Here is a 15,022-nt window from a genome sequence, read left to right as displayed (position 1 = left end):
ACCATCAGGTCCTAATGGCTTGGTACTCAGGGCTCTATTGTCCCTCTAACCACTCTGACATCAATGCAAATGCAATCAAAAATCACATCAAACACTTATCATAAAAACAGTATATGGCTTTTAAAACTCACATCACTGTGATGATCAGTTTGAAGAAAGAAATTCAACAGCAAGTTGAAACTGAGTGTAAAACATGGTCGTTGTGAATGTTGTTTCAAAGCCTAACACAATGAAATGGACAGCACTTTCTAAGGTGATGATTAATTCAAAACACCCATATGAATATTAAAGCTTATGCCTACGCATAGGCTAATATGAGCCCAAGCCCGAAGAAAACCCTGAGTTATGACTATGTTTGTTCTGTTATACAATACGTAGCCTACAGCATATTATGCATGCCAGAAAAACATAAAATAAAACTGATTTAAGATGTCTTTGGTAGCCTCTACTCCAAAATTAAACGAATTGGAGCAATCATCTTTGAGTGTGGACTGTATTATTATGCATACTGGATGGACTGGTTACCTTTTTCTACGTTCCAAATGTTCTATCCATGAGTCAGAGAGAGAACGTATAGGCCTAGGCGATGCTGATGGTTCATTGATTATGCAGGGCGACTTACATAGTTAGCCTACAATTATATTGCATTTGTATTTGATTTTGAAAAGCCTGCTAATAGGGCATTTTTTGATATAATTAATAGGCTGACACATTACCTTCAGATGCAGAATATCTCACCACCGTGCATTTCCATCACCTCCTCTCTCTTCTTTATTCCTTTCTCAAGTGGGCTGTCAACAGTTTAGTGAAATGTGTTTCGTTTGTGAAAACATGTTACTATATCGATGTTCCCGAACAGATTTCATATATTAGTAAAGACAAGTTTAAATTAAGAATAGTCTGATGGGTGAAAATATGATCACTTGATGAGAGAACAGCTGTGCAGCCTAAGGCAAGGAACAGAGCACAACCTTTTTTTGCGACTTTCTCAAATCATCAATAGCCTGTAATTCGCACCATGCAGCCCATATATGTGTTGATTTCTAAGACATTCGAAAGTTTGTATCTTTCAAAACTAAAGTTGCCAAATAACTCAAAATCTAGCATATACTGTAGGACCTGTTTTAAGTGATCACTTTTACGCTCAACATAGCCCCTTCATATCCTTTCTCTTTTATTCAGCTCAGCTTAATTACATTATTTTTACTATAAAATCATATAATATCAAATAATGGCACAGGACTTATAAGCATATCTTGTCAGCTAAATGAAAAAGCCTACAGCCTATGGCATGGAGCATAGCCAGATACTGTAGCATACAGTAGGCCAACTCATATTCTGTTCTTCTGAAATACATTTTCTTCATATGATGTTTCCAATAATGGATATATTGTGATGCAGTATTTTAAAATGATTTATTAGACTTATTGAAATGTAGATGTTCCAAAGGCCTGTATCAGTGGCTTGTATGCAGCTTGTATGGCGGAGGCCTGGAGATGCAAAATGCGTTTATGTTAACTAACGGTCAATTACCGTGAGAACGGCAGGCTTTTGGACACAATAACCGGCTGACAAAATTTCATGACCACAACAGCCCTAGTTGACTTGCAGTTCAACTATGGAGACAACACATTCAGTTGCTCCCATTGCCTCTCCCTACTCCAATACTATACAATACCCACGGCAGCACACGATACACTTATCAATTCCAAATGTGTCTAACAATCCTTCTAAAATTACAGGTGGAGTGGGCAAGGTTTAGACAGAGAGGGCAGTGGAGTAACGAGGCCTACTGTAGGTGGACAGATGGATAGATACATTAATGCAGGTCCTAATTAACCAGTACATGGTGTGGTGAGCCAAGAAACCTGGAACAAAACCCCCTCTGTGTTGGTCAGCGATTGAGGCGAGGCGCTCTTGGAACACGCCAGCCCTGCTGGCATAATGGACCCCTTTAGAGGCCTCCAAGTTAGTTCACAGGCCCCAGGGCTGGGAAACCGCTATATTGCAGGGTTCACAAGAGGTTTTTAATTGTTTCTTCTGTTTTTTTGTGTATTTTTTCTCTCTCGCCCTCTCTTTCCCTCACTCTTGTCTTTTAGTTCTGAAAAGGGGGCTGACAAACAGGCAATGAAGGGGATTGTTGTGTGTTCCGCTGGAAAAGCAGTGAGGTAAACAAAATGGGGCTGTATGCTCCATCGGCTCGGTTTGGGGATAGGCTGAGGTATGGGGGTGGGAAGGGGAGAGGGGAGTACACAAGGGAGGTTGGGGGCTATGGGGTAGGGATGATAGTGAAGTATTAGGGGTTCGGGGGAGAGGAGTAGGGGTAAAAAGATGGAAAGGGGGGACCTCCGGAAGGAGAGGGAGGTGGGCCCAGTATTTCGTGGATACTCTTCAGAGTGTGGCCATTGTACTTGGTGCTGAAGTTCTCAGGCATGTCCCCCTTTTGGCTCCCGGAGTGTCTGAAAGTGATGGAGCTCTCTGCAATTAAGCAGACAAGTGGCAGCTCAGCTCTGTGCTCCCACAGCCCTGGCTATTTACATAGTCAAGAGGGACATTAATGCCCACCGATCCCCCTGAGCTGCACAAAACAGCACACAAACCTGCCTCACAGGACCATTACGGCACTAAATTGAGGATTTGGGGGAGAGAGAAAGGGAGGAAAGCAAGAGGAAGGAGGGGAGAGATGGAGCGAGGGGGCGTTGATGGAGGAGGAGAGGAGGTGTGTGATTTTCACGATCCGTTTGCTACCGACTTGGACCACAGTGCTTGAGAGTGGTCAGATATTGTTTGTCAGATTATTTTTGTACAGCTCCCAAGTGGCTGTGGAGACACCTCTTGTGTTCCCTGCTGAGTGGTTTCACTGGTGGGAGAGAGACAGGATGGCCTAGTGGGACTGGGTTCCTACTGTCTACAATAACATTTACATATATAGGATCTTAATTTGACCAGTTTCTCACAGCAGGAAAATAATCCTGCAGCAACAGGAAATGTGAACTATTGTGTGGATTATCATTAATGGATATTTGTGTAGGTGTTGATACATTTTTGTGGAAGTGGAAATTAAAACTTTAGAAACCTTTTTAAACCTCAAATACACTGCTGTTCAGGACATTTCCTGCAAAAAACAGGGCGATCAAATTAAAATGCTACATCTGTATATGCTGAATAGTATAATTTTTTATTTATGGCATAAAACTCCAACCAATCGTCTGTTATCACCAACAAGATATGGTACTCACCAACAGCTTGATTTATGTGCAAGAGAGTGAGTGCCAAAAAACAACGCCCACTCTCAATGCTGTGTCCATCTGATGGCCGCTCGGAGTCTGATGTGCTACATATTGGGACAATTTTTCGGATGAGCTCTTCCATTTGTTTTTAATGATTCCTTAATGTGCTTTAATAATGATGATTATTTTGTTTCCCCACAATGGGGGATTGTTCTCAGTGGCATGGGCTTTGGTGCCAAGAGAAGGAACAAAAAGAGTGCACCCTCCGCAGACCTGAATTCCGCTGGAGCGGGTGCCAAGGGGATCGTGGGTGGTTTGGGGTTTGAAGAGAGAGAGAGCGGGGGCAAGCCATTCACATTGCTTCTGTGAATACTGACCACTATAACCCATCCCTGGTCTGTACTAGCCCCCCCCCCAGCCCACCCCTGCCACCCCCTCCATACAAATATTAATCTTGGGCTTCCGTCCTTGAGATTTTTTATTTTATTTATTTCACCTTTATTTAACCAGGTAGGCCAGTTGAGAACAAGTTCTCATTTACAACTGCAACCTGGCCAAGATAAAGCAAAGCTGTGCGACACAAACAACAACACAGAGTTACACATGGAATAAACAAACACACAGTCAATAATACAATAGAAAAAGTATATATACAATGTGTGCAAATTAGGTAGGATAAGGGAGGTAAGGCAATAAATAGGCCATAGTGGCGAAATAATTACACTATAGCAATTAAACATCGGAGTGATAGATGTGCAGAAGATGAGTGTGCAAGTAGAGAAGGAGCAAAGGAGCAAAATAAATAAAAGAAAATAACAGTATGGGGATGAGGTAGTTGGATGGGCTATTTACAGGTGAGCTATGTACAGGTGCAGTGATCTGTGAGCTGCTCTGACAGCTGGTGCTTAAAGCTAGTGAGGGGGATATGAGTCTCCAGCTTCAGTGATTTCTGCAGTTCGTTCCAGTCATTGGCAGCAGAGAACTGGAAGGAAAGGCGGCCGAAAGAGGAATTGGCTTTGGGGGTGACCAGTGAAATATACTTGCTGGAGCGTGTGCTAAGGGTGGGTCCTGCCAGTGAGCTGAGATAAGGCGGGGCTTTACCTAGCAAAGACTTATAGATGACCTGGAGCCAGTGGGTTTGGCGACGAATATGAAGCGAGGGCCAGCCAACGAGAGCATACAGGTCGCAGTGGTGGGTAGTATATGGGGCTTTGATGGGTATCTAAGTCATACAACAGGATGCCTTTCAAGAGAAGCGCATTTGAAATCTTGAAATCATTCAGAGAGCAGTAAGATTCCACTAGAACTATAGAATATTGAACATTTTATACACTTTGCAAGAGTTTGTCGCAGATGGCTATCTCAATGTTTGTAAGGGACATTCTAGACTGACATTTGATCTGACCTCAGAGTTGGCCTACTTTGCAGCTGTAACTTCCTACCTTTTTTGGGCCTTTACCGTTATCAGCTAGCCTACAAATTGTAAGTACATTCAATTTCACTAGCCATTACTATAACATTCAGCTAAGGCAGACTACTGTAAAATATATGCCTAAGGGAAACATGTCTATTTTTCTCTAAAAGGAAAGGATATACAACATTTCAGCTACAGTGCTGTAATGTTCTACAGTAAGACATGTTCTATGTGACAACTGTCCACCTGTGTACTTTGCCCCTCTCCTGAACACCAAACCAGGGAAGATAAAACCAAAACAGCTTGTTTGTGTTAGCAATAGCTTTATCACACTATATTTAGAAGAATTGTGAGCTGTAATACCATTCATCTTTCCTAGAAGCACAGTTTAGGATAATTAGGAAAAACTTGAAAGCAAGTCTCAAGGGATTCATTATTCATAACAGAATCAAACTGCTGAGAGAAGGTGAGGAAACAGCAAACAGTTATGAAAAACACAATTGGGACTAGATTCTTTCCTACACAGACTATCCACAGGGACCCAGAATAATAGATATTCTAAATTAGAGAAAATGTTTTTCGCTATGACCAGCGGAGATCTATTAGTGTGCCAACCATGGGCAGGCAGGCAGGCGAGTAGGCAGGTAGGCAGGACGGTACACAGGAAGGTGGGTAGGCAGGCTGGTGAATGCCTGTGTGTCTGTTGTGGTGCAGTCATACAGAGGGAAAAGGAGCGAGGAAAAGGGCTTTTGTTTGTGCAACCCTTGGGAAAGGGCTAGCATTTTTTCTCAGGGAGGACTTCAGCTGCAAAAATAGCAAGTATCCTTTAGAAAAGGGAGAGTCATATAAAGCAGATAGGAATAATAGTAGTGTAGAGTACTAGAGATAAAGGGAAGAAAGGTGTCAGTGAGGGAAAAGGAAGAAAGTAAAAGAGAGGGAGAAAAAAAGGAAAGAGATGGATTGATGAAATTGAAGGACCAGGGGAAGAGTGAGAAAGACAGAAGGAGATGAGGAGAGAACGAGAGAGGCAAAAAACAGATGGGATGATGAAACAGGGTGACCAGGGAGAAAGAGAAAGCGACAGGAGAGAAGAGACAGAGAGTAGAGGGAGAGACAGAGGGATAGACAGGGGAGATTAGAGGGAGAGACAGAGAGACAGGCAGGGGAGATTAGAGGAAGAGACAGAGGGATAGACAGGGGAGATAAGAGGGAGAGAAAGAGTGAGACATAGGGGAGATTAGAGGAAGAGACAGAGAGATAGGCAGGAGAGATTAGAGGAAGAGACAGAGGGATAGGCAGGGGAGATTAGAGGAAGAGACAGAGGGATAGACTGGGGAGATTAGAGGGAGAGACAGAGGGATAGACTGGGGAGATTAGAGGAAGAGACAGAGGGATAGACTGGGGAGATTAGAGGAAGAGACAGAGGGATAGACTGGGGAGATTAGAGGGAGAGACAGAGATAGACAGGGGAGATAAGAGGGAGAGAAAGAGTGAGACATAGGGGAGATTAGAGGAAGAGAGAGAGATAGGCAGGGAAGAATAGAGGTAGAGACAGAGCGAGAGACAGGGGGGATTAGAGAAAGAGACAGAGATAGAAAGGGGAGATTCGAGGAAGAGACAGAGACAGAGGGATAGACAGGGGACATTAGAGGGAGAGAGAGATAGACAGGGGAGAGTAGAGGAAGAAAAACAGAGTTTGACGGGACAGGAGAGGGAGTGCGATACAGTATATGCAGGGGAGAGGAAAGGGAGATATAGAGAGAAGAGGGTGGTGAACGGTGAAAAGGGAGTTGGATTATACTTTGGCAGTTTCTGCATGTTCCCAGGAGGATTACTCAAGCGCTAGATGCTACAGAATGCCAGCGAGCCCACAGTGAAGCTCTATGAATGGAAACACACAAACACACATATAAATGCACACTCTAATTTCTCATCTTTGCTTTCCTTCCCTCTCATCTTGACCTATACTGCATATTTTACTGTCTCTTTCTTTCTATTCTTCCCTAGCCCCCACACCCTCTCTCTCGCTATCTCTTTCAGTAGCAGTCTTTCCCAGGTCTGGCTGTGTCTCAGAGAAGCAGCAAAGAGAGAGAGAGGTTGACTACCCCTGGCAGGTGACAGGTAACAGATGCCTAATGTCTAGGTGGCTGGCACTGCCCTGCAACCCCCTCATGGCCTCACCCTCTCAGCACACAGAGCTACGCCTAGCATCAAACAGTGTCCCACTGTCTCTCTACCTCCACCAACCTCCAACCCACCACCACCAACACCACTGTCACCCCTCCGCCCATTTATCTCCTCTCCTCCAAATAAAATACCTGATAGATCACTCTGTGTACCCTATACCTCCCTCTCGCTCTCCCTCTCACCATCTCTCTCTCTCTCTCTCTCTCACTTTCACTCTCTCCCTGTCTAACTTTCTCTCTCATATATACATTTCTCTCCTCTACTGCCAGAAAATGAAAGTGTATCACTTCCCTCCATTCTACCTGAGCTCTATTACCAAGTGAACACACACACACACACTCAAATGTGAGTAATATTTGTGCCATGTGAATGAGCCTGGCTGATATAACAAAAATAACGCTTTGTTGTCTACCCCATGTGGAGAACCTAGTGTTGATGTTAATGTATAGTCTTTCTTTAACAACATCTGCACCAGCGTGAAAGCCGTTTCATTTATTTGAGTTATTTCTTGTTTATTGGTTATCTCCAATCCACCATCTGGCCTTTCCCAGTCTAGCCGCCCTTAATTGTCCAGTGGAATTCCTCTCCTCCTACTTCCACAGCATCACAGGGGAAGGCACCCTTTTTCAATTAGAGTAGAAAAGATTAGAAAATATTAGTTGGATAACTGCTATATTACATATCTATGTTCTTGCTATACATTAAAGAGCGATCAATTAGGGCAAAAAAAGCATATAGGATTGTACATTTTGGTTCATTTGAGCAGCTACTCCCTATACCGCCCATATTCCCAATGTGCCTTCATGAGCTCATTTTTATATCTCCCTTGTCCCCTACATGTGTTTACCCCTCCCAGAAGCAGAGACTGAAGACACATACGCAAACACACGCTGTATGTATGGCAGCAGCCAGCGAGTGCTTCAGTCTATGAGAGCAGCTTCCGGGCTCAGGACAAAACATATTAGACGCATGGACACTTTCCCCTCCATATTCTCCCTACAATTACGCGGCCACAATTTTACCAGATCCTGGCCTGCAGACACAAGCTCCAGCAAGCCACTATCCCTACCGACTGACTCCCACTGGAGGATGAAACATTAACTGATAATCTTCTACATGCATTTATCAAAGCCCCTGAAGGCCTGACAGACACCTCCACTCTGCCCGGCTTCGACCACCAACATCACCCAAGCAGTGATTGATGTTGCATCTGGAAACATGTCCTCTGGTTGTGTTCAAACGAAAGGCTGTCAGAGTAATGTGAAGGCAATCACGTGCCAAGAGAGTATGTTTCCATGGAGACGAGTGTGTGTGTGTGTGTGTGTATGTGTGTGTGTGGACTCCCGCGGCCGCATTGATTTTGCTCGTCAATGGCACTCAGATATCATATAAACATGGCATAAGTAATGGCAAAATGTGTAGAATTGCAGGAATTAGCATTAAAAACGCTAAAATGTCTCTCCACCCCATGGCAAAATGGGTAGAATTGCATGAAATGTGTTATGCAATTGCACAATTTTCTCTCCACCCCATGGCAAAATGAATTAAATTGCAGAAAACTTTCTTTACAAATGCAACATTTTCTCTATGCACCATGGCAACATGTGTATAATTCCAGGAAATGTACTTTAAAACATTGTTTCTCTCCACCGTTAAGAAGTGGTGGGTCATTAAAATGTTTTGCCCATGAGGTGGGGGGGCCCCCAACCAAATCTTGCGAGCATGAGTGCGCAATTGAATGAGGGGAGGAGGTGTGAAGTGATTGGTTCAAGGAAGGGGTGGTAAATGGTAAATATATAGCACTTTTGTGTGTGTGTGTGAAAACCCTGGAATGAGTACGTGTGTTCAAACTTTTGACTGGTACAGTACAAGTCAAACGTTTGGACACACCCATTCATTCAATGGTTTTTCTTTTGTTTTACTATTATCACTATTGAGATAATGCCAATAGCAAAGGGTGACTACTTTGAAGAATCTCAAATATAAAATATATTTGATTTGTTTAACACTTATTTGGTTACTACATGATTCCATATGTGTTATTTCATAGTTATGATGGATTCACTATTATTCTACAATGTAGAAAATAGTAAAAACAAAGAAAAACCCTGAGTAGATGTGTTCAAACATTTGACTAGTACTGTATATATATATATATATTGATTTGATGGCAGCAAATTTCCCATCCTTTGGCTACAGTAACAACAGACCAGGTAGGCTCCGAGAAAACAAAGCCTTTATAACTCATAGTCAATGCAAGATAACTCTGCTTACCAAACACAACGGATATGGCCATGTAGTAGACTACTTATTAGCTCATGGACAACTGATAAGATACTGAACACCGATAAAATACTGAATGATCTCTAGAAGAGCTCAGACATAAAACACTAAAACAAACTTCCCATCAATGATCTCTCTTCATTGTTCTCTCTGTCTCGGGTTGAGTAAGACCTGGCAGGCTACCTGCCACACACGTGGGAATGCTGCGCGGCGCAACAAATATGATGCAGCTCGTGCAAGACGCGCGATTTGGCACAGAGGTATGGAGCGGTGGAGACGTTAGGTAGAATGATTATATCAACGCAATTTGAACCCCAGATACACGACATACCGTGACGTAATTACCACACATTGTCTGCAAACATTGGCGACTCACTATTAGACTAGATGAGAGTGTTTTATTACAGAAACACATCTTGAATTATAGCTTTTAGTTGCAGGTTAATCCTTTATTAGGCCTATATAAAACAATGTGAAGACAATGTAACAATTGGCAGATGTTTTTTGGGGTCTAGAGGAAGTGCAGATTGATGTGCTGCCTAAAATTGACTCCACGTGCACCTGTTGAGCCCACGCGCGTAATGTGAAGTGCAGACCATTGTTTAAGGGAGGAGCGCGCTCCAACACTGTTCCTGACCATACCATTATAAATGCAGTATATGGGCGTTTGGACCATATGATGGCTGACCACATTAAGACTTTACTTTAAGTTGGTGTAAAAAAGCATGGACATAATAATAAGAATAATGATAGTGACAATAATTATAATAATGATAGTAATTAGCCTATAATCAAATAATCAGGTAGGCCTATATCATTAATTATCGTGGGCTGATCATCATAATTATAATTTGTCATTCATGTATTTTTACTACTGCAATTATATTATTATTATTATCCCCTTTAAAGGCAAAAGCTCATGTCCTGTAAACATGTAATGTACATGCATAATAATCGCCTCTCACCTTTATTTTCAATCACGGAGTTATTGGAAAATAAGTTTCAGTCTCTTCTTTTCCCTTCTCGGGGTCTCGCGCATCCGCTTCAGAGATGTTCAACCACTGAAATGCCGAGCCCTCAGTGCGCCCAGGGCATGAGCGAGCGCAGCAACAGAAACCAAACAGACGGATTTCTATCACAGTAATCCGTGGAGCTCCGGTGCTCAACAATCCGACTGAATGAGCTCTGCCTCACTTCGCTCTCTCGCGCGTTCACTTCCCCCACCTCCCCTCCTCCTGTTCACCCCTTTTCTTCTCTGTCTCGTGCTTTGGAATGCCGATCCTCGTTGGTTGAAGATACAATCTCGACGCCCCCGCCTATATATCTATATTAATGTTAAACAATTTTACCTTCATATAACACACTCACAAGCTATTGTGCATGTGTTTGTTGGAGGGTGTCAGTATCTGGTCAGGTGTAGTAATTGTGGGGTTAACAACAAGTTCACTATTTTCTGTTGAAGCAGTAAAGGTTATATTTGGAGGTTAGAATGACTGGCGGTTATTTGGTAAACACGGCTCATGCAATAAGCAGCCTTGCCCGAGATCTAAAAACTCCCAAAGCCACTGCCTTCTTTAACTCAGCAGGCTAATTCGACCAAATTCAAATTCAATTGCTCACCAATTTCAGTGGGTCACGTTGTTGTCTTAATCGGAAATGTCAGTTAATGTATCAATTTCTGTGGTAGTTGTGGAGAGATGCAGTAGCCTAAATCAAAGGTGATTGCAGTGTAGCAGAGTTGGTCGGGTGAACCACAGTCATAACCTTGCCTGAAACCTGACTACTTGTGTTAGCCCTCCCTGTTACTGATTGAAAACTCCACGTGTCACACTTATCATATGGTATGTTTGTCTGGATTAGAAAACTTTGTTATTAAGGATCCGTCCCCTTTTTTCAATTTTCGCCAAAAATGACATATCCAAATCGAACTGCCTGTAGCTCAGGACCTGAAGCAAGGATATGCATATTATTGATACCATTTGAAAGGAAACAGTTTGAAGTTTGTGGAAATGTGAAATTAATGTAGGAGAATATAACACATTAGATATAGCAAAATATAATACAAAGAAAAAACTCTCCTCAAACAATAGCATGGTATTTTTTCACTGTAATAGCTACTGTAAATTGAACAGTGTAGTTAGAGTAAAAAGAATTTAAGCCTTTTGCCAATATCAGATATGTCTATGTCCTGGGAAATGTTCTGGTTACTTACAACCTCATGCTAATCACATTAGCCTACTTTAGCTCAACCGTCCCACGGGGGACATCTGGTCTTCACTCAGACATAAAGTAATGATTCATGACAGGTGGATATCATTGGTCAAATCAAATAATTTTTTTTTGTCACATGCACCTTACAGTGAAATGTTTACTTACAAGCCCTTAACCAGTTTTAAGAGAAATAAGTGTTGAGTAAAAAATAGATAAGTAAAACATTTAAATAACAAATTATTAAAGAGCAGCAGTAAAATAACAGTAGCAAGACTATATATAGGAGGTACCGGTACAGATTAGCTGTTCAGGAGTCTTATGGCTTGGGGGAAGAAGCTGTTAAGAAGCCTTTTGGACCTAGACTTGGTGCGTCGGTACCGCTTGCCGTGCGGTAGCAGAGAGAACAGTCTATGACTAGGGTGGCTGGAGTCTTTGACAATTTTTAGGGCCTTCCTCTGACACCGCCTTGTATAGAGGTCCTGGATTGCAGGAAGCTTGGCCCCAGTGATGTACTGGGCCTTACGAACTACCCTCTGTAGTGCCTTGCAGTCGGAGGCCAAGCAGTTGCCATACCAGGCAGTGATGCAACCAGTCAGGATGCTCTTGATGGTGCAGCTGTAGAACTTTTTGAGGATCTGAGGACCCATGCAAAATCTTTTCAGTCTCCTGGGGGGGAATAGGGTTTGTTGTGCCATCTTCACGACTGTCTTGGTGTGTTTGGACCATGTTGGTGATGTGGACACCAAGGAACTTGAAGCTGTCAACCTGCTCCACTACTGTCCCGTCGATGAGAATGTCCTCGTTTTCGGTCTTCCTTTTCCTGTAGTCCACAATCATATCCTTTAGCTTGATCACAATGAGGGAGAGGTTGTTATCCTGGCACCACAATGCCAGGTTTCTGACCTCCTCCCTATAGGCTGTCTCATCATTGTCAGTGATCAGGCCTACCACTGTTGTGTCGTCGGCAAACTTAATGATGGTGTTGGAGTCGTGCTTGGCCATGCAGTCTTTAGTGAACAGGGAGTACAGGAGGGGACTGAGCACACACCCCTTTGAGGGGCCCCAGTGTTAAGGATCAGCATGGCGGATGTGTTGTTACCTACGGTTACCACCTGGGGGCGGCCCATCAAGATGTCCAGGATCCAGTTGCAGAGGGAGGTGTTTAGTCCTAGCTTAGTGATGAGCTTTGAGGGCACTATGGAGTTGAATGCTGAGCTGTAGTCAATGAATAGCATTCTCACATAGGTTTTCCTTTTGTCCAGGTGGGAAAGGGAAGTGCAATAGAGACTGCATCATCTGTGGATCTGTTGGGGAGTTATGGAAATTGGAGTGGGTCTAGGGTTTCTGGGATAATGGTGTTGATGTGAGCCATGACCAGCCTTTCAAAGCACTTCATGGCTACAGACGTGAGTGCTACAGGTCAGTAGTCATTTAGGCAGGTTACCTTAGTGTTCTTGGGCACAGGGTCTATGGTGGTCAGCTTGAAACATGTTGGTATTACAGACTCAGTCAGGGACAGGTTGAAAATGTCAGTGAAGACACTTGCCAGTTGGTCAGCGCATGCTCAGAGTACACGTCTTGGTAATCCGTCTGGCCCTGCGGCCTTGTGAATGTTGACCTGTTTAAAGTTCTTACTCACATCAACTATGGAGAGCGTGATCACACAGTCGTCCAGAACAGCTGATGCTCTCATGCATGCTTCATTGTTGCTTGCCTTGAAGCGAGCATAGAAGTAATTTAGCTCGTCTGGTAGGCTCGTTTCAATGGGCAGCTCGCGGCTGTGCTTCTGTAACCGATGTGAAATGGCTAGTTAGTTAGCGGTGGTGCGCGCTAATAGCGTTTCAATCAGTGACGTCACTCGTTCTGAGACGTGAAGTAGGGTTTCCCCTTGCGTTGCAAGGGCCGCGGCTTTTGTGGCGCGATGGGTAATGATGCTTCGTGGGGTGTCAGTTGTTGATGTGTGCAAGGGTCCCTGGTTCGAGCCCGGGTTGGGGCGAAGAGAGGGACGGAACCTACACTGTTACATTGATGCTGTTGACCCGGATCATTGGTTGCTGCGGAAAAGGAGGAGGTCAAAGGGGGGGGTGAGTGTAACCGATGTGAAATGGCTAGTTAGTTAGCGGAGCCCGGGTTGGGGCGAAGAGAGGGACGGAACCTACACTGTTACACTTCCCTTTGTAGTCTGTAATAGTTTGCAAACCCTGCCACATCCAACAAGCGTCGAAGCCGGTGTAGTACGATTCAATCTTAGTTCTGTATTGACGCTTTGCCTGTTTGATGGTTAGTCGGAGGGCATAGCGGGATTTCTTAAAAGCTTCCTGGTTAGAGTCCTGCTCCTTGAAAGTGGCAGCTCTACCCATTAGCTCAGTGTGGATGTTGCTTGTAATCCATGACTTCTGGTTGGGGTATGTATGTACAATCACTGTGGGGACGATGTCATCGAGGAACTTATTGTGTACTCCTCAATGCCATCAGAAGACTACCGGAACATATTCTCTCTGTGCTAGTAAAACATTCCTGTAGCTTAGCGTCTGCGTCATCTGACCACTTCTTTATTGACCGAGTCGCTGGTGCTTCCTGCTTTAGTTTTTGCTTGTAAGCAGGAATCAGGAGGATAGAATTACGGACAGATTTGCCAAATGGAGGGAGAGGGAGAGCTTTGTATGCATCTCTGTGTGTGGAGTAACGGTGGTCTAGAGTTTTATTTCCTCTGGGTGCACATTCAACATGCTGGTAGAAATTAGGTGAAACGGATTTAAGTTTCCCTGCATTAAAGTCCCCGGGCCACTAGGAGTGCCGCCTCTGGATGAGCGTTGTCCTGTTTGCCTATGGCCATATTCAGCTCATTGAGTGCTGTCTTAGTGCCAGCATCGGTTTGTGTTGGTAAATAGACAGCTATGAAAATGTAAGAACGACAGGCTGCATGACATCAGCGTAACTGGTGTATTTTAACACCAATAAACCCATCTGTTTAAAAATTAATTTAGTATATGTCAATCTAACAAACCAGGCAACTAAAAGCAACTTTCTAAACATTGTTTTGGTTAGTTTCTAGCTTGTTAGCTAGTTAGCATTTCTTGTCATGAGTCTTGTTCTGGAGGCAGCTCTGCAGAGTGGTCACTAGCTGGCACAGACACAAAGTCATAAACCTAACCCTAACATTAACCCTAACTTTAATGACACCGTTAACCCTAATGCCTAACCCTAACCTTAAATTAAGACCAAAAAGCAAATGTTTGTTTTCATGAATTTTTACAATATTGCCAAGTCTGACTTTGCACCTAGGCCAACTAAGAGGAAATCACTCCGTTCTTGCCCAGGGGCGATTTCCCCCAAGTTACCTTAAGCATGTCAGGATGATCAGAATATGTGCAAGGAATGACGTCTGGTGCCAGTTTTGCGTTTCTTTCTCAGGTTGATGTTTATTGTTATCAAGTCTTGTCCTGGAGGCAGAACTGAGCATTTTCCCCATAGATAGGTCATGCAAAGGTCAAAATAGGCTATATTGTAAACATTTCAGAAAACAAAAATGTACTTTTTGGTCTTAATTTAAGTTTAGGGTTAGGCATCAGGGTTAACAGTTTGTTTAAGGTTAGGTTTAAAATCAGATATTATAACATTGTGGCTATGCCAGCTAGTGACAACTCTGCAGAGCTGTCTCCAGCACATTAATGGGATGCAACTGAAGCAGCTCAGT

The 15,022-nt window shown here is 43.5% G+C and overlaps 1 protein-coding gene across 2 annotated transcripts in view; it reads right to left on the bottom strand.

Annotated features, from left to right (window-relative positions):
- Positions 1-10,324, bottom strand: part of LOC115197311 (excitatory amino acid transporter 2) — a 55,413-nt gene extending 45,089 nt beyond the window's left edge. Inside the window, exon 1 of one of the 2 annotated variants that reach the window (XM_029758703.1) lies at positions 10,080-10,324. The gene's annotated coding sequence lies outside the window, so the exon portion shown is untranslated. The remainder of the gene's footprint in view (positions 1-10,079) is intronic. The other variant, XM_029758704.1, reaches the window with a different exon arrangement.
- Between the last annotated feature and the right edge of the window lie 4,698 nt (positions 10,325-15,022).

The sequence above is a fragment of the Salmo trutta genome, chromosome 7 (genome assembly GCF_901001165.1).
Source record: "Salmo trutta chromosome 7, fSalTru1.1, whole genome shotgun sequence".
NCBI classification, from domain to species: Eukaryota; Metazoa; Chordata; class Actinopteri; order Salmoniformes; family Salmonidae; genus Salmo; species Salmo trutta.
This window is presented reverse-complemented; position numbering and strand designations above follow the sequence as displayed.